General features: G+C 40.7%; 2 long non-coding RNA genes across 2 annotated transcripts in view; both read right to left on the reverse strand.

Moving 5' to 3' along the window:
- The window catches only part of LOC306642329, a 140,591-nt gene that overhangs the window by 82,035 nt on the left and 38,304 nt on the right, over positions 1–20,252 (reverse strand). The window contains exon 2 of the long non-coding RNA XR_013758482.1: positions 11,145–11,319. This is a non-coding gene — a long non-coding RNA (uncharacterized lncRNA). The remainder of the gene's footprint in view (positions 1–11,144; positions 11,320–20,252) is intronic.
- On the reverse strand, positions 421–3,534 carry LOC306642332. The gene is made up of 3 exons (XR_013758484.1): positions 3,385–3,534; positions 3,101–3,280; positions 421–528 (listed from the first exon to the last, which is right to left on the reverse strand). It is a non-coding gene; the product is annotated as an uncharacterized lncRNA (long non-coding RNA).

Below are 20,252 nucleotides of genomic sequence, written 5' to 3' on the forward strand. Positions count from 1 at the left end.
ATAAAGTAAAATTATCATGTTAAAAATATATGCTATAGATTTGGGTTTTTAATTGGTATGGTAGTACTTCCCATATATCCTACTCTTTCAAAAATATTGAAGCTAGTGCCCACAATTAGAGAGAAAATCACAGATATGAAAAACTAAAAGACTGCAATGTTCTTTGCTATTCAATTGAAATGCAGGATTCAGTACCACCCAGAAGTTTCAATGCAGACAGAGACAAAATTTACCTTGCAGCTTAAAAAGTGTTGGTATCAAAACATAGCTAGATTCTTTAAAAGCACAAAATACTCCTTTTACATGTGAGGAAAATAGGAAAAATTATAGAAAACATTGTAAACAAGAACTTACTTGTGAAGGTCAATTCAGGATCCCATCTTCCATTGACACAGATTAAATATTTCTATTCCAGTCCCCTACATTTGTAACCTAGGTTAAAATTATGATTATATTCATTTTTATCTGATTACCTTGCCTCATATACAATTAACCCTGGTGCTTTACACTTCGTATGTTGGTCTGTTGCTATGAAATGAAAATATTTCCATGAAGTGATCAATTATAAGAATCAGACCAACCTAAAAGTAGCTGTACAGTATAATGAAAATGTATTTCAAAATTGTATTTCAAAATTATAAAATGAAAATGTGATTAATGTCTATAATTTCTATCAAATTATTCCTGGTCACGACTGCATGAGATGCACCTTTATGTATGAATGTAAGTCTCATGGTCTGTCTTTGAAATATCAGAAAGAATATCTGTCATAAAGATATTTTATACTTTGGGAACTGCAAGAGTACAAGAGTCTCATTTTCTCAGAAGATCTGCAAGGTAAATAGTTATCAAAAGACTAAATTTGGTCCCACATTTGAAATTTGTCGCTAAAGGTTTATATCCATTTGTTTTCCTAATTGCAACCACCATTATATTACCTATAATCCAGAATCCTAAAATATTAAAATAAAAACACCATATATGGAAATATAACAAGTTGTTAGTTCAAATGTATTTTTCAGTGTGGTCACATAATATAATAAAATCTACCTAGAGTGTATAGGACATAATAGGACATGAATATTTAACGCAGATTCGTTATATGACAAGAGAGAGATAGAGTCAAGAGTAAGAGCAAGAGTTAGGAAGAGACAGGGAGAGAGAGAGAGAGAGAGGAGAGAGAGAAAGAGAGAGAGAGAGAGAGAGAGAGAGAGACTTGGGATAAGAAATTGAGCGCTCTCATTGGGAGTATTAATTAGTGGAAGAATGCTTGCCTGTCATTTCCAGACCCTGAGTTTAATCCCCACACCATAAAAAGAAAAAGAAATTGGGTGCTTTAAAATTATAATTTCTTTTTTCATTCTTAGAGTCTTTGAGAAACTATATACCAGATCATACTATAATCAAATAATATTATGATGCCATAATAATAACATTTTGCTGACTCTGTTATGAGTGAAATAAGTACTACAGAAGCTTTTACTGTACCAAATATTTCAATAATTCAGGGAAGATGAGAATTCTATTTGAATTTGATAAAATGTCTGTATAGGTCTCTGATAATATTTCTTATTAACAATTTGAAAAGCAGAGTGAAGTGAGGATGAACACAGCAGAGAAAAGTCAGTAACTAGGAAAGCCCAGGAAGACTGCAAACCAATCTTACAAAAACTACAACACATGTGGTACCTGAGAATTAGTCTCATGCTGGGGTTGGTCCAGAGTGTTGAGGAAGGAAAAACAAGAGGTTGTGCAAGTCCTAGTAACTAAAGGAAGATCTGTGGCCAAGGGGAATGGTGTCCCTGGATTTGATTTGTTTCTGAAAGGATTTCTTTGTTTATTGGGAGGAAATAAATCTATTGAGAAGCATGAAAAGCTAGACTGGTGGAAAGGAAATGAATATTGACAAGGAGTGTACAATTGTAGACCAACCTATGAGAGCTGGAAGGGCTTATATGAAGCTGACTATAGACAGTAGGTAGAAGATGAACACAGGAAGAAGAACTCTGTGAGATCAGAAGAAATAATACATGTAGCACAAGTGTGGGTGTAATTTAGAATGAAAAGGTGAGAGTTCTTATTCCTACTGTTAACTTGGGTTTTCCTCCCATATGAAATCACATAAAACCATTTGTATATAAAAAAGAACAATGATGAGGTGAGGCTTGAAAGGACTGAAAGACACTTTTATTCCCAGGAATGTGTTTAGCAAAAAATATAAGGGTTAATAATCAACAAAATGTATTGATTCATTTGACAAAAACTTAATGAATAGCTTCTGTATGTCAGTCTGTCTTCTGGGTATTGAGAGCACATGAGAACAAAACAAATGTAAGTCCTGTCTTGGAGAAACTTGATCCCATTCTGGGATTAATTATATCTAGAAATCCGATGAATAAGTAAGACTGGAAACCTAGGACAGTCTTGAAATGAAGGACCCAGGAAAACTCTAGGAAAGAACTCTGTCTAAGAAAAAAGTGAAGAACCCTTTCTTTGGTCATCAAAGACTTGATCCCCAACAGGGCAGAGTGAAATTAATCAGTGATATTTGTTTCCTGGCCCAACATCACATGTGTCATGTGACTAAGTGACTAAGTTGTAATAGTGACTGGAGGCCTATGGCCCACCCATGTGGCAGCACAACAACTTCACCTTCCTAACTTTGAAAATGAAAATTTATCCTTGTTAGACTCTCTGACAGAGAAAAGATTCTTAAGGAAAAATTAGTCACACTTGGTTATTTAGTGGACTTTAATTCTTTGAAGGACAGAGCACCATATAGATACAACAGTAGTTTGCAATTAGTTATTTTTTTTTCATAATGAGTATTCAGATTTTAAACATATGATGATTTATAAGTAAAATCTAACTCTACACTTATAAGATAAATAATATTAATAGAGATAGAAACATTAATAAATTCTATGAGTACTTTTATTTATTTCTTCTGGAAACTCATTAAATGCTGAGCAATAAAATTCATTATAGTTAAGACTAGACCTTCTCAAGAATATCTCTAAATTTTACAAATACGATTGCAAACATTTTCTAAGTAAAACTTAAACTTCATTAAGTGTGAATTTGAGAAGGGTGTTCTCACCAACACACAGAGGAAGTTGGGTCCACATTCCACTAATACATATAATTGATCTGTCTCCAATCATTGTGAAGTTTTCTGTACAATTGTACTCCTCTGAATCCCCATCGTAATATAGAGGGGCAGAAGGCTGGGCAGAGCCATGGTCAAGTTCAGATATAGCTCCACATGTTCTCTCCTCCTCTATGTAAATTTCACAAAAATATGTTCATAATGAAGACACAATATGTATGTTTAAATGAATACAAAAATGTTTCAGTTTAAATTTAATAATTTTAATACATTACCCGTACATATTGGCAAGGTTGTCCACATTTCATCAACACTTTGAATTTTATTAGGTCCCTTCATCAGAAGTCTGGGATTGCAATTATATCCTACCACTTTGTTGTGTCCATATTCGTCTTTAAATTTTTCCTTAACTTTTCCATTGAGGAGTAGAGTGTAATGTATAAAGCCACCTTTCACTCCCATTACAGGAATTTCCCACCTCCCAACCACCTGTCAATCTGCATTCCGCCCACCTCTCCCTTTACAGGAATTTCCAGCCTCCCCATCACCTGTCAGTCTGTGTTCTTCCCGCCTCTGTTACAGGAATTTCCGGCTTATGCTGCCGTAATCTTCCTGCCTCCCATGTTACGTTCTAATATGTCATTGGTCCATCAGTCAGTCTATAAGAATTCTCCTCTGCGATTGGTTCTTCTCAGCCCATGAAATTCCAATGTCTGAGAGAAACCATACACCATGTTCTCTCTCTTCTTTCCTTTTCCCCCAAGCTGAAGTGAATCGTCCGCATAAAATAAAAGTTCCTTGTGTGAGACGTATATCTGCGGAGCATTTTTCTGGGAGCTAAGGACGAGCCATAACTGCCCCTAACATCTGGTGCCATGACTCAGATATGGATTTTTTCGCTGACTAAGCAAGTGGAATCCCATCCGATAGCCCCAGCACCTGCAGAGACAGGCTCACCTTCCATTTACCTGTATGCCCAGTTTTCTGCATACAATTCCGGACTCCAGAATTGGTGAGTTCCCCTTAGGCAGGCCCCTGACCACTTAAACACATCTCGGCCACCTGCGGCTCCTGCCATGCCCCCACCCCCGTATCTGATAAGCGGTCATTCCTGCGGTTCCCTCTACCGTGGCTTGGGGCTCCCACCGCCCGTCCTGCAGCTCCCTCCTGCCACCCTGCAGCTTCCGCTGCCGCTCACAGCTCCCACCGCCCAACTTCCGAGGTGTGGGGGTACCTCCTTGGTCCCCATAGCTGGTCCTAGTTGCTGGGTGGATTCCTGATTTTTATGGTGCTGAGATTCTTTCTCAGGGTTTGAGGCTTTTTATTTCCTGCTGCATCTCGCTCAAAATCCTGGCCAGGTCTTCAAATTCTCTCGGCTAATGCCTGGTTAAACACTGGTTTTTGGTGACGAGCAAACCTCTGTTCTAACCTCTCATTGCCTGGCACCATGGTTATTGGAATGCTAATAACCACTAGCCAGGTGGGTCTCAGTTTACCATGGGATTCAGGACATCCAGCCCAGCAAAATCACCCCTGAGATGTTTATTAAATCATCTCAAACCCCTTTACCTATTCCCTGAATCAGAGCTAAATTGTCCTTTAGATAGTAAGTCAGAATGGTCTATTTATGACACCCTAAATTCTAGCTTTGTACTAGGTATAATTATATGCCTAATTGTACTGGTTATAATTAAGTACATATGTGGGCAACCTGGTGCATGGAAAGGAACTTTTCCCTTTCGTGTTTTTCCTTTCTTTCAGGCTAAACCTAATCTCTGCACTCCTCAAAAACCTGAACCCATTCTCTTGGCTTCTCCCCCACCTTTTAACCCTTCCTTCTCTTCCAAGTTCAATCCAGCTGATGAGTCATCTCCTTACAAGCCTCCTATTGCAGAAGCCCCTGTTCATTCCTCTTCTTTGCCTCATTCTGTTTCTCCTTCCGCTCCACCATTCAGCCCACCAAGTCCCCCCACCACGCGGTCCCATGCACGTCTTAGCCCCTTTACAGGAGGTGGCTGGTGTGGAGGGAGTAATCAGAGTTTATGTCCCCTTTTCACTGTCCAATCTGTTTCAAATAGAGAAGCGGCTAGGTTCCTTCACCTCCAACCCTGCAACCTTCATTAAGGAATTTCAGTACCTAACCCAGTCTTATAACCTTACCTGGCATGACATTTACATAATCAAGTCCAACATCCTAACCCCTGAGGAATGCAGGAGAGTCTGGGAACAGGCGTGCAATTATGCAGATGAGATTCATCAATCCACCCCAACCCATCCCATTGGGGCTGAAATGGTACCAAATAGGGAGCCCCTATGGAACTATAATACTGAGGCTGGGTGTCTACAGCAAGATAGGTTTCAAACCTGCATCCTTGCAGGTCTACGAAAGGCTACTATTAAACCCATTAACTATGATAAACTTCAGGAAGTAATACAGGACAAAGATGAAAACCCGTCAGCATTTCTAAGCCACCTTACAGAGGCCATGCTCAGGTATACTAACCAGGATCCCGAAACCCCAGAGGGACGGCAGCTACTTATGACTTATTACTTTTCCCAAAGTTACCCTGACATAAAAGTCAAATTGAGGCAGTTGGATAGGGGGCCCCTTACCCCACAGCCACAGGTTCTAGCAGTGGCATTTAAGGTTTATAACAGAAGGGAAGGAAAAAAACAAAGATTAAAATACCAAATGCTGGCCAAAGCCTTTCAGCCAGCTAGACCTACCCAACTATCCACCGCTAGGGGCGCCCAAGCTCCCAGAAGACCTCCAAGCTCATGCCTCAAGTGCGGGCAAGAGGGCCACTGGGCATGAGCCTGCCCCAACCCCCAGAAGCCCCAAGTCCTTGTCCAAGATGCCACCAACCAGGACATTGGGCAATGGATTGCCCTGGTGCTCAGAGAAGTGCCAGGTTATCCTTGGCCCCTCCCTACGGCAACTTGCTGGGATTGGCAATGGATGAATGAAGGGGCCTGGGAGTTCTGCACCCGATGACTATCACGACTCAGTAGACCCTCAGGGTAACCCTTATGGTGGCAGGCAGGCAGATCCCTTTCCTTATAGACACTGGAGCCACCTTCTCAGTGCTGCGGGAATTTTGGGGACCCACTTCCCCTGCCAAAACCTCTATTGTCGGGGTAGAGGGAAAACCATATAACCCCTTACAAACCCCTCCAATAAGCTACCATATAGGACAAATTGGCTTCACTCATTCCTTTTTAATAATTCCTTCATGTCCCATTCCCCTTCTGGGAAGGGACATCCTAACCAAATTGGGTGCCTCTATTACCTTCTCACCCACCATGCGCCTTAGCCAAGACTCCTCTGCTATTCCTCTCCTTATGACTCTACAGGAATATACAGCTCAAACCGAGTCCTCATATCCCCTTCCTCCCTCCCTCCCTGGTTGACCCCAAGGTCTGGGATACTCATACACCCTCTGTAGCTAAATGCTTACCTGTACTCATTCATCTAAAGGACCCAACATCCTACCCAGCCCAGGCCCAATACCCCCTTCCCCAAAGGAGACTTATAGGACTTCAACCAATCATCCAGGATTTAAGGCAGAAACGCTTCCTGCGCCCTGCCAACTCACCTTATCACACTCTCATCCTGGCTGTTAGGAAACCGAATGGATCTTACTGTCTAGTGCAAGACCTCCGCATCATTAACTCAGCAGTGGTCCCCATCTTTCCCATTGTATCCAATCCTTACATCCTGCTTTCTTCTATCCCTTCTTCCACCACATACTTTTCAGTGCTAGATTTGCATTTTTTACTGTCCTACTTCACCCTGATTCACAGGATCTCTTTGCTTTTACTTGGACTGACCCTTTCACTCGAGTTTCTTCTCAGCTGACCTGGACAGTTCTCCCACAGGGTTTCCGAGACAGTCCCCATCTCTTTGGCCAAACGTTATCTCAGGTTCTTGCCTCTCTCACATTCATTTCCTCCTTTCTCTTACAGTATGTTGATGATCTTCTTCTATGTAGTCCCTCTCTTGAGGACTCCCAAAGGGACACAATTAAGCTTTTAAACTCTCTGGCTGACAGGGGTTATAGGGTTTCTCCAGCAAAAGTGCAACTTTCCCAGCCTCAACTTGTTTACTTAGGTGTCAGCCTCTCACCTGGATTTAAAGCTATCACTGTAGAGAGAAAAGCTTAATACAGGAAATGCCCACTTCATCCACCAAGGAAGAAATCCTTTCCTTTTTGGGATTAGCAGGATATTTATGATCCTGGATCCCCAATTTTTCCTGGAAGCTCCTCATATGAGGCTTCAAACGGTACTCCCACTGAACCTCTCCTCAACATAGTGAAAGCCCCTTTCCAGATCTTAAGGAAAGCCCTTCTTCAAACCCCAGCCCTACACCTCCCTGACTTAACCAAACTATTCTACCTATTTGTCTCTGAAAAAAGTGGGTTTGCCCTGGGGGTCTTAGGACACATGTTTGGTCCCACTTTTGGACAAGTAGCATACCTGTCAAAGAGGTTAGACCCCACTATAAGGGGCTGGGCACCATATCTTAGACTATTAGCAACAGCATTTGTCTTAATTCAGGAATCAAAAAAACTCTCTTTTGGGGCTCCCACTGAAGTGCTCTCACCTCATCATCTGTCTAAGCTTCTTACTTACTTATTTGGTAGTCTGCAAATGCTACCACCCTGTCGGGTGTTAGCCTTACAAACCACTCTTATCGAGGACTCTTCCATTTCCTTTAAAACATGCTCTCCTTTAAATCCAGCCACCCTCTTACCCCTACCTTCCAATATACATGCTTCTGCAACCCACAGCTGCCTTGAGACCCTGGAGGAGTTACTTCCCTACCCCTCTAACGTCCAGGAAGGAGCTCTACACAACACTACTTTCATATGGTTCACTGATGGAAGCTCATTTCTCCATAAAGGGATCCATTGACCTGGACATGTCATTGTCTCTCTTAAAAAGGTAATAAAGTCAGGACCACTACCCAACAACACCACCAATCAACAGGCAGAACTAATTGCCCTTACCCGCGCATTCACCCTCGCAAAGGGACAATCCCTCACAGTCTACACCGACTCCAAATATGCTTTTCACATTATCCTCTCTCATGCTGCTATCTGGAAAGAGAGAGGCCTTCTTACTACTAAAGGAAACTTCATCACCAACTCTAGTTACCTTCTAAAACTCCTTGAAGCTGTTTACCTCCCAGCAACTATAGGCCTTGCACATGGCAGAGCCCATCAAACACATCAATCATTCATCTCTTCAGGTAATAACAAGGCAGATGAGGAGGCTAAAAGGGCTGCCCTCTCGTCCAGGCCAGCCCCTATTATGGCTCTCCATGATCCTTTGCCTCCACCACCCCCCAACAGGGAAATACTTTCCTATCTCCATCGTCTGTTTCACCCCAACATTTCTTCACTCTTACAATTTGCTAAAACTCATCTGTAACTGTCCTTCTCTGATATCTCATTTCTGAAGGAACTCTCTTCCTCATATTAAGTCTGCCTGCGAACAAATCCTACAGATGTCAGGCCCCCCATTTTTCTGACTCACCAAGCCCATGGCACCATTCCAGAGGAAGACTGGGAACTTGATTTCACTCACATGCCCAAAGTAAGAAAATCTAAATATCTATTGGTTATGATAGACACCTTCTCAGAATGGATTGAAACCATCCTCACCTCCAACAAAAGGGCAATAACTGTCTCTGCCTTCATCCTTCATGAAATCATTCCTCACTTTGGAGTACCTACTTCCTTCCAGTCAGATAATGGGCCTGAATTCATTTCCCAAGTCACCCAACAACTTGCCAAGGCTCTCGGGGTCCCTTGGCATTTCCACATTCCTTTTCACCCAAAGTCATCAGGCAAAGTAGAAAGAGCAAACCAAACTCTTAAAAATGTTTTAACCAAGCTCTCTTTAGAACTTCACCTCAACTGGGTTAAACTCCTGTCCCTTGCTCTTCTGCATCTTCGCTCACTCCCAAAAAAACCAACTAATATTTCCCCTTTTGAGTTAATGTACGGTCGTCCCATCCTTCCCCCTGGAATAGTGCCCCTTCCTTCCCTTCTTCCTTCTCAAATATCCATTCCTTTCCTAAATCACATTCAAGCATTTCTACGGGGTTATGCTGACTCTACCCTACCCAAACCTTTATCTGGCCTCCTTACCCAACCTCTTCAAATAGGAGACCAAGTCCTTATTTCTCCTCCTCAGGAAGCTACAATCCCTCTATCTCCTAAGTGGTAGGGACCCCATACAGTGATCCTGACCATGCCAACAGCTGTCAAGGTACAAAATCTACCAGGATGGCTGCACATTTCTCAGGTTAAGCTCTATTCTTGGTCCACTAACCCTTCTCCAGCTCCTAATCCAGAGGCTTCTTCCAACCAATACTCAGCCACTCCTGTGGGACCCCTTCATCTCAGACTGAAGATCATGAAGCCCTCCACCCTTCCTCCCATTTCAGAAATCGGGAGCCAGACTATTGAAATAGCAGACAACCATGCCCAGCCATGAAGAGCGGATACCTGTTTGTAATTTTCCTAACCACTGAATTTTTTCCAATAGAATGACAGCCAAAAAGGGGAGCCCCCTGTCTTTTACTTCCATGTCAACTAATCAACTTGTATTGCAGAAATATCAGGATCTCACAAAAAATCAGAGCCTGGCTGCAGTTGTGCCTCCAGAGAAACTATCAAGTCTCCAGCACTTCCTGCCACAATGATACCAGCTCTACATCCACACCCAGCAGGAAGTAATTACAGAAGACTGACCTTCATCCATGTACCCCCCAAAAAATATATATATACATTTTTTTTTATAAAAAAGGAAATGGGGGAATGTAAGGTATAAAGCCACCTTTCTCTCCCATTACAGGAATTTCCCGCCTCCCAACCACCTGTCAATCTGCATTCCGCCCGCCTTTCCCTTTACAGGAATTTCCAGCCTCCCCATCACCTGTCAGTCTGTGTTCTTCCCGCCTCTCACGTTACAGGAATTTCTGGCTTAAGCTGCCGTAATCTTCCTGCCTCCCACGTTACGTTCTAATATGTCATTGGTCCATAAGTCAGTCTGTAAGAATTCTCCTCCGCGATTGGTTCTTCTCAGCCCATGAATATCCAATGTCTGAGAGAAACCATTCGCCATGTTCTCTCTCTTCTTCTTTCCTTTCCCCCAAGCAGATGTGAATCGTCCGCATAAAATAAAAGTTCCTTGTGTAAGACCTATGTCTGCGGAGCATTTTTCTGGGAGCTAACGATGAGCCACAACTGCCCCTAATATAGATGAGGTGGACTACATGAATGTACTTCTTCTATAATAGAAACAGTGGTTAATGGTTAATGGTCGTCTATTTTGCACTTTAAAAATTCAGAGAAATGGAGAAATTTTTAAAAATTGATTATCATATGATTCATCATAGAATTCTCAATGAAAATAAATTTTCACGTTGCAGTTATATTTCCAAGTTGAATTGCTTCTATTATAATAGCATTGGAAGTATTTTTAAAACTCTGTTTTCAATAATGAAGATATTTTGAAGATGCGTGCAAACTGTTAGCAAATGTGTTTGTGGAAATTATATTGATTTTCCATTCTATAGTAACATTTTTTCATAAGTTTTTGAGAAAGTATCATCAATGAGACAAGCATTCAATCCACATTTTTAACTGATTTCCTAATACACTCCATTGAATTAACTATTCAAATATTGTTTAGATACACTCGATGAAACTTGAGAGAAGTCCTGAACTATATAAAATGTCCAGTATTAATGGTAGCAGTGGAGGAAAAATGAAAAGTTACAAAGTAAGTCTCTCTACTCTCAGCCACCAAATTTGTATGTATGAATACTTTCAATACATATTTCAAGAAATAACTGGTGATTAAATTCTTAAACTAGTTTGTGTTTTCTACCACACACATATCAACAACAACAGGAATGGAATTATAGACACAGTGGAAACCAATAAAACATTAAGAGAAGAAAAAAATTTATATTCAAAATTCTAATAATTATTTCTACAACCATAAGGTGAATCTTCACCTTTACATACTGGGATATTAGGGGACCATCCAAAATAGTAGCATTGCACTGAATCTTGTCCAACTCTTTTAAGTCCTGATCAGCAGGAAAATTTCAACAAGTCTCTGAAAATATTTTTCTATCTTGGGATCAGCAATTAGGATTTTTTCTATTTGGGGAATTGTGCATTCCCTTTCTAAAATAAATAATAAAATAATTTAATAAGAATATGTAATTGATCATTGATAAATTAAATTTTACATATCATGTAAAAATGAGGTAGGTGTTTAGTGATGCGTGCAGGAGAGATTCAGACAAACCCTCTTCCTGGAAATAAATGTTACATATTAGGTTTTAATTCCTGACTAACATTATTTGTAGAGGACTCTGAGAAATATTGTGGTATTGAATGGCAATATATCTGTCCTAAAACTTAATTTCCAAAATCAATAAGTTTTCACTGAATATGACTTATTGTTGATATGTGTAAAATTTAGTGTTACATTATTATACTCTCAAAACATGAAATTACTCTCACTTATTAAGAAAAACCAAATTTGTACAATTTTAAATTGCACATTTTAAAAAACTAGCATTTCTGTTTAATATTATTAAGAAAATAGATCATATAAAAAGCAATTCTAATGTATTGAAGTTAGAGGAACATTAAGAATTGTGTAATTACTAAATTACAAATAAAGAACAATCCTAAGAAATAGTTCAAAGCCTAACTGATAGTCATGTCTGTCTTGAATCCTTACATTAATATTCAATCATTATATTATAACATTAATTATTTTAATTCCAACAAGGAATAATGTACAAAATCCTCTCACATTTTTTAGTTTTTAAAAAGTAGGTGACTTTAGTAAATAATATTGAAAAATCATTTTTCTTATTTGGAATACCTCTTTCTCACAAATTCATAACATTAAAGGCCGCAATTAAAAACTTAGAACCATAGTAGAAAGAAAATGCATACTAGCGAAAGTGAAGGACTAAAACACTTCTCAAATTAGATGTACAATAAAAACTATTTTAAAAAGTAATGCATCAAAAACTAAAAATTCTTGCTGTGGGGCTGGGGATGCAGCTCATGCTTAGCAGGTGTAAGGGCCTGGAGTCAATCCCCAAAAGCCCTCCAAAATTAATTTTGTAATTGTTTTGAGTTTTGCCAATTACTTGAGAAATACCACAATTGAATGAGAGTCACTGGGATTCCTCTCCCGACTTCCATTACAATCTTTTACATAAAATTTATTTTGTCTTTACAGGGGATTTCAGAATGATGAAATAGGGAAGACTGCTTTTGTGGGGGCTCTGTAGCTTGAAACCAAGAAAGGAGATAGGCAGCTTCTCAGCAAGGTGGGTGAACAACAACAACAACAAAAAAGGTTGGGGGAACTTTACTGGAATTTAATGCTGGACATTCAAAGTAGATGGGGGACTCAGGAGATTGGATATAATAAAATAAGGAAGAAATCCCCAGTGTCACAGCTGCTGCCTCGGTTGGAGGCACCTGTCAGAGCAGCCCCTCCAAGACCAAAGTGGAGGGATAATGGAATTAAAAGAACTCACAGGGTAGGCTTGAGCTGTGTCTGAATATGGAGAGTTCAGAGATCAAAGACACTGCCCAACTAAACTGAAAGGTGTGCTGCATAATATTCTTGTGTGGGACAGAAGCCACTTTCTCTTCTGGCTGTACCCAGAAGACAGAAGAAACAATTTTGCAACCCTGATATGGTGGTCAGCAGCTGGGGAAGCTGATTCCTGGCAAACCCAAGTTTGGTCCCAAATAAAGTCCTGGCAAACTCACGCTACACGACATAGGGTGTGTCTAAGTGACCAGGAGAAAATCAAGTGTGGAGAGAGGTTTACACAGTGGACAACTGGGTGTGGTAACCCACCCTGTTCTCACCCTTCCACTCCAAATCTGCTGCTTGCAGAACTAGCTGGGAGAGTTGTGCCTGACTGGGAATAAAAGGGTGGGGACAGGAGAGATTGAGTTTGGAGACTGAACCCAAGACCAGGAAGTGTGGAGTCCACAGGTGATGTAGTAGACTAAAAACTGGCTCCTCAACCACACGAGTGGAACCCAGGGAAGATCCCTGGGGTGCAATCTTCCAGAATGGACCAGCAATTGCTGAGCCATGGAGGCACACTGATTGAAGTCTCCAGACCAACTGGTATTCAAGGAAGAACCTGGAGCCCACCCAAGCCTAAACCCTGCCTTCAGGAGTTCAATCTACAGGATTGACTACCTTTCTCTGCCCAGCAATCCCACCTAACACTGCTGAGAAAGGAAGTTGAAACTCTTTTGAACTCCAACAGACACAATTCTTTAATTTCTCCTCGAGATCTTTTTTCTTCTCTTTGTTAAATTGTGACCTTCGTTGGTATGGACATTTATATGTATTCATATTTTTTTCTCATTTCTAGCAATTTTGAAACCAATTATTTTTCATGGATCAGTATTTTTTGAGGACTAGGATGTTTTGTTAGTATATTTCAGGTTTTTTTTATTCTTTTATTTTTATTTTTATTTATTTGTTTGTTTTTTTTTTTTTTTTTCAGTGCTAGGGATTGAACCAAGGCCTTGTGCTTTCAAAGCAACCACTCTACCAACTTATCTACATCCCTAGCCCTTATTTTTATTTTTTATTTTAAAAATTTTAACTTATGTGTTTTTTGTCTCAATTCTCTTTTCTTCTGCTAACATCCCATCTCTATTGTTCTCTTTCACTCTTCCTTTCATTTTTTTGCTTCTATCTTCTCTCCTCTGCCCTCATAATCATCACATCCTACATCACTTCTGTTCTCTCCCAGTCCACTATTCAAAACTGTAAATCCATTTGCAAACTTACTATTTTTACTGTGGGAAATGACTGATCATATCATTTCTGTTTATTTTAGATGTCAATACAGAAACTGTTTGGTTTAATGCTGTATATTGCATTGGTGGTTGTTATTGTTTGTCTCCCCCTAAATGGTTAGGTACAGGAAACCTTCAGGGATACTACAGATCCACAGGGTCGAAACTCTGCTAACTCAGAGCCATATTGACATATGGGTAGACATACAAACCACATGAAAAGGCAAGGGAATGAATCACCCAAACAAACCAAGATACTTCAATAACAGAATCCATTGATGCCACAGTGGAAGAAATGCCAGAGAAGGAATTTAGAATGTACATAAAATGATCTGCAAGGTAAAGAACCACGTAAGGAATGAAATCAGAAAGAAAACAAAGTATGAAAGATCACTTCAATAAAGAAATAGAGATTCTGAAGAAAATTAGGGAAAAATCCTCAAAATGAAGAAATCAATAAACAAAATTAAAAATTCAATGGAAAGTATCACCAGCAGTCTAGAACACTTGGAAGACAGAGTTTCAGCTAATGAAGAAAATATATATAATTTTTTCTTGTTTTTTTTTTTTTTTTTTTTTTTTTTCATTATGGGGATTAAACCCAGGCCTCACGCAGGCTGTGTAAGTGCTCTACCACTGGGCCACATCCCCAGTCCCAAAATACATAAAGTGAATATAATGTGGACCATGGAGAAAAATGGTAAGAAACTATAAACAGAACTTCCAAGAAATATGGGATAACCTAAAAAGACCAAATTGAAGATTTATCAGGTAAGATGAAGGCTCAGAGATACAAATCAAAGGAATCCACAATCTTCTCAATGAAATAATATCAGAAAATTTTCCAAACCTAAAAGTTATTTTGTATGTGTTTGTGTATGTGTATTTATTTTGTGTTCATTATATATAAATTCTTGATTTCATCATATTATAGAAAGCACTGCCATAAAAAGAAAAAAAATGATTTGACTGTTGAGTTTTAAGCAACTGCTGGGTTTCTATAGATATAATAACTAAGAGTGCAATTTAAAGAGAAATGTGAATGGACCAACACCAGAGGAGAATCGTTTGTCTTTGTCTACCAGTCAAAATCATATAACTTAGTACTGATGTATGGAAATGTTAGTAAGGATTTTTTACGCTAAGGTATTTACTTTAAGATTTCTATACACCTGTTTTGTTTAAGTGATTTATGATAATAACATAAACATCTCCACATAGAAAAGAACTCCCAGGACATTTGAATATCTGTCAATCTGTACACAGTTTTCTCCTACATGGCTGAAGCAAGAATACTAGGTTGTCATTTATTCAATTTCTGGAGACACTCTTCTAGAAAACTGTGTGCTCACTTGGTCATGAATCTTTCTAAAATTGGCAATAAAAAGCTATTTTCACTCAATTAGTTTCTATTGCTATCTCTGTTGCTCCTAGTTTCTCTCCTTTTATTCACAGTTTCTCATTTTCCAGTCATGTCTAGTGACATTGGAAAGGCCTTGAAAATCATATATTCATAACTCTTGTGTTCTTAATTTGTATCATTTATTTTTGCAGTGCAGGGGATTAAACTCAGGGCCTTGGGCTGACCAAGCACTACCATTGAGCTAATGCCCCATCCCTTTTATGAAGATCTTCACTTGGTATTGTAAAGGGTTCTAGCTGCACAGAGCATGGATCTGCTTATAACCACAGAGATCATTTTAAAAGTCTCTCTCTCTCATCTAAAATTATATCTAAACTTTTTGTGATCCAGCCCATGTCTTTCTTCTAATGTTACTATATGTCTTTCTCCCCTTCTCAGTTCAGTGGGTGCATGTGTGTGTGTGTGTGCTGGGGAGCTACCCAAGGCCCCACGTATGCTATACAAGTGCTCTTTGCTAAAGGCACTCTTCTGCCCATGAGGTCCTGGCCTCCTGGCCTAACCACTTTCACCAGGCTACACCCCTCCAGACTGCTGCACTGGGGTTCACCTTTCATCTGGAACTCAGGAGTAACATACACTGTGAAAGCACCACAGCGGAGGGGTAGGATCTCAGGCACCCGGTCACACCTAGCATTGCCCCGACTTCGGCAGTGGTCTGGGTTTAATGGAAGGACTTTGCACAGGAATTCACAGCTGTGTGGAGACATAGGGAGCTCGGGAAAAGGCCACATCATCAGAAGTATTCAAAGCAGCAGCCCTGTGTTTTGTAGGTCGTCATTAAGGAAACGAGCTTAGTAAGGCCCAACCCTCCAGGGATCAGTCTAGGTGAGCTGACACATGTGTGTACACGAGGAACACTGTGAACACTATGATGAGGTACCCCAGGGGGCTGCCTGGGGCTGCCTGGGAGCAGAGCACAGAATGAGAATGAGATCCACAAGAGCAAGGGACCATTCTCGATGTTGAAGTGGAACCTCTGGGTACCAGAGTGAAAGCTGTAGGACGTAATGGAAAGGAAAGAATTGGCCGTTGGAACATCTGCTTGCAGACCTCAGCCCAGCAGGAAAGAAGAGCAGCTTGCAGGGAGGGCCTGATGGCCAGAGGAGCTGGAGGAAGGCCACAGTGCCCTGACACGGGCAGTCCTCCCATCTCCGGAGTCACCCAGAGTGAAAACACATAAAACGCTCCTGTCCAAAGATGGGCAGGGGCAGAGGCAGAGAAACCACCATCTGGTTTCCGGGCTACAGAACCAAGAGTGGAAGAGCATCTAGGCAGGGCAGAACATGGGTAGTGTGTTCCAGGAAGAGGGAAGTACAAGGACAGGGGGCCTGGTTCCAAATATGCTTAGAGAGAGCAAGGGACAAGAAAGCCTTGGCAGGCCACCCCACTGAGGGGCTAGGATCCCATGCTAAGCCTGAAGAGTGTCAGATCAAGATCAAGCAGGGGCTTGGAGGTTCTTGTGTCCTTGCGGTCACTGGGAAAACTGAGACCCTGGCAAGGGGAGCCTCCTAGCTCAGTCCTTTCCCTCTCACACTTAGGACACTCTCCTTATTCCCCACAGAACTGTACCTGAATCGGACTCACACAAGCGTGGTGCCACCCACCCTCTTTGTACCCACTTCACCTAAGGTGACACACACAAAGCTCTTCAGACAGGCTGGGAAGAATATCTAGAATTCCAGAGGGGTCCCCCAGTGAGCCACATCAGCAGGTGCTCTACATGACCCAGTATCTCTGGCCCATCTTCGGAACAGTAACCAGATGGGATCTCGAAAGCACCCAAGCAGATGACTGTACGGGTCATGTGAATTGCACTTGAGTCTGACTCCTACAAGGTCCTTCAGCTCACGTGTCAGGAAAAGACCTTGGTCCTCCTGGATGGCCTGCATACCATGTGAATCAGAGAAGAGAGAAGCAGAATGTTGTTCCCAAGCTTGGCTCAATAGATTATGTTCAATACACATAAGTTGACATCATATCCTCCTGGGATATTTCAGGATCTCTGTTCCTTGAGATTATTGTAGTTCACTACAGAGGAAATCAGAAATAAAAATGGATGTGTGTGGACCATTCTATGTGTATTACTCTCCTTTGATACTTCCCACTTCCAAAACCCATGTTCTTGAGGTTAAAATGTGTCCCATTTATTCTGTAGGGCAGACATTCACTCTATCTCATGTTTTTCTTTGTCTTGGTTGCTAAACACAATGACACACCCACATTCACACACACAATGTGGTCTCCATAATCCCTCTTGAATGTGCATGAACTCTCATACTTCCAGAGTATATTGACATGTCCATGATAACTCTGAGGGTCAGTGGAAGAGAATGGATCTGAAATAAGTTTCATTTGACCCCAAGGCCTGCGTTGAGTCCACATTCTAAGCAATGTGAACACTCCTTCCACTATGCCCTGCACCTTCATAATCCCCCAGCAGTTCATGTCTTGAAGGTTTGGTTCCTAACGGTTTTTTGCTCAGAGGTGGGGACGATGCAAGAGTGATAGGATCATGGGGCTATGAGGTACTTAATGGATTGAGCCACTGTTGGATTTGTATCTTGGTGAGCAGTGGGGAAGTGGTAGAGACATTAGGACATGGGTCCAGTGGGAGGAAGAAGTCATTGAGACTTGCTCTCTGGGGCATGTTTTCTACTTCTCACCTTCCTGTTTCTCTCACTTCTGCCTTGGTTACTTTTAGGTGATTACTTTCTTCAACCTCCAGTTCCACACTCTTATTATATTCTGCTTTACAAGCAGCGGCAAGTTTAGAGACAAGGCCTGTGCACTGAAATCTTCAGCCAAATAAAACTACATTTTACTGTTTTCCCATAGGTGTTTTTTCAAGGCAACACAATCTTAATATCATGGAAGCATGATACAATGAAATGGAGTCACTCCTGTGACTACCTCTACCAGGTGGTTCAATAACACATGAGTGTGGTTTAACAGAAGTACTTGGAAAAGTGTGGAGAAATGTACTTGTAAAATGTAGAGTTCTTTTCCTTAAGAGGTGAGACTGGTGTTAGCACAGGATTACAGAATGCCAACAGCAGTACAAGAGTACCAATTGTGTTGATGAGGTGTCTGCAGGAAGCTAGGACTTCGTATTTGAAGTCACTGTGATTTGTGCTACCTCTGGCAAAGAATTAGTCTTAAATTTTTCCATGCATTGAGACATTGTGTTGAGCTGTGTTGAAATGTCCTAGAATCATTAATTTTGTGGAGGATATTTCCCATTAGCTCAGCATTCAGGTTTTGGAGTCGAGATTTCTGTCTGCTTTCAGCTAGGTTACAGTTAAGAAGATCAAACAGAGCATAAAGATTTCCTAAACTTAAAATCATCATACTACAGTGACAGAGTCACATCAATATTTCTAACAGCTCAATTCACAATAGTTACATTGTGGAACCAAGCTAGATGCCCTTCAATAGGTGAATGCATAATGAAAACCGTGCTATATAAACACAGTGGATTACTCTTCAGACATAAAGAACAAAATTATGGCATTTGCAGGTGAATAGATGGAGTTGGAGAATAACATGCTAAGTGAAATAAGCCAATCCCCCAAAACCAAAGGCCAAATGTTTTCTCTGATAAATACCAGGGGGTTGGGTAAGGGAACAATGGAGTAATGATGGTGTAGAGGGAATTGAGGGGAGGGGACAGGGCAGGGAGAAGGAAAGAGAAAGGAATGAGACAAACACCATTACCCCATGTATATGCATGATTACACAGTGACTCTAATTCATGTACAACCAGAGAAATTAAAAGTTGTACCCCATTAGTGTACAATGAACCAAAAGAAAATTTTAAAGGATTTCTCAAACTGTAGTTTGTTTATAAAATAGATGGCATATAATTGAGACCAGGAAGGATTGGTTGCTGAGGAAATGAGCATCATTAAAGAAGGCAAGTCGTTTGTAATGGGACTATAAGAAAGCTTCTGTGAGGACTTCTCACCCCTCCATTCTAAGGCTATATAATACAAATTCATTTGAAAGACTGTTTTGGGTAGAAAGTGTCAGTCCACTGTGTTCACACACTGCTGTGTACAGAATTGTTTCCCTAGTATTTCTTTTCCATGATTCAGTCATCCAGGCACTTAAAGGTTACTACAGCCCCCTTCCAGAAGATCCTGAGTGCTGCTCTAATGGAGAGAGACTCTGGGGTCTTCCCCTAGGTGCTCATTTTACAGGTGTGAACTCAGAAGACAAGACTCCCAGGGTCCCACAAACTTTCACCAATGTGACTAAGAAAATCCTATGAAGACAGGGAGTGCATACCATGGAAAGAATCTGTGAGGAGAACCCATAAGAGGGTGAAGATGAGAAACTGAGAGTGAAAGTCAATCTGAAGTGGAGACCCCTGGAAGGTAGGATGCCAGGAATCAGAATGTCTTGAGAAAAAGTGCAGGCAGAAAGCTGAGCAAGCCCAAGAAAGTGGCCTTGCAAGGACAGAGGGGTGGGAGTTGTGTGGCCCTTTATTTATTTATTTATTTATTTATTTATTTATTTATTTATTTATTTATTTTGTCTTACATGATTTTTTAATTTGTTCTTTTTGGATGTGCATGACTGTAGAGTGTATTTTGACATATTATACATACATGGAGCATAATGTTTTCTAACTAGAATCCCATTACTGTAGTTGTACATGAAGTGCAGTTTCCCTGGTTGTGTTTTCATATATGTACATTGGAAAGTTATGTCCAATTCATTCTACTGTCTTTCCAAGACCCATTCCTCCTCCTTTCCCTTCATTCCCTTTGTCTAATCCAGTGAACTTCTATTCTTCCCTCCCCCACCCTTATTATGTGTTACCATCCACATA

This window comes from Sciurus vulgaris (genome assembly GCF_902686455.1).
Source record: "Sciurus vulgaris genome assembly, chromosome: 12".
Lineage (NCBI taxonomy): Eukaryota > Metazoa > Chordata > Mammalia > Rodentia > Sciuridae > Sciurus > Sciurus vulgaris.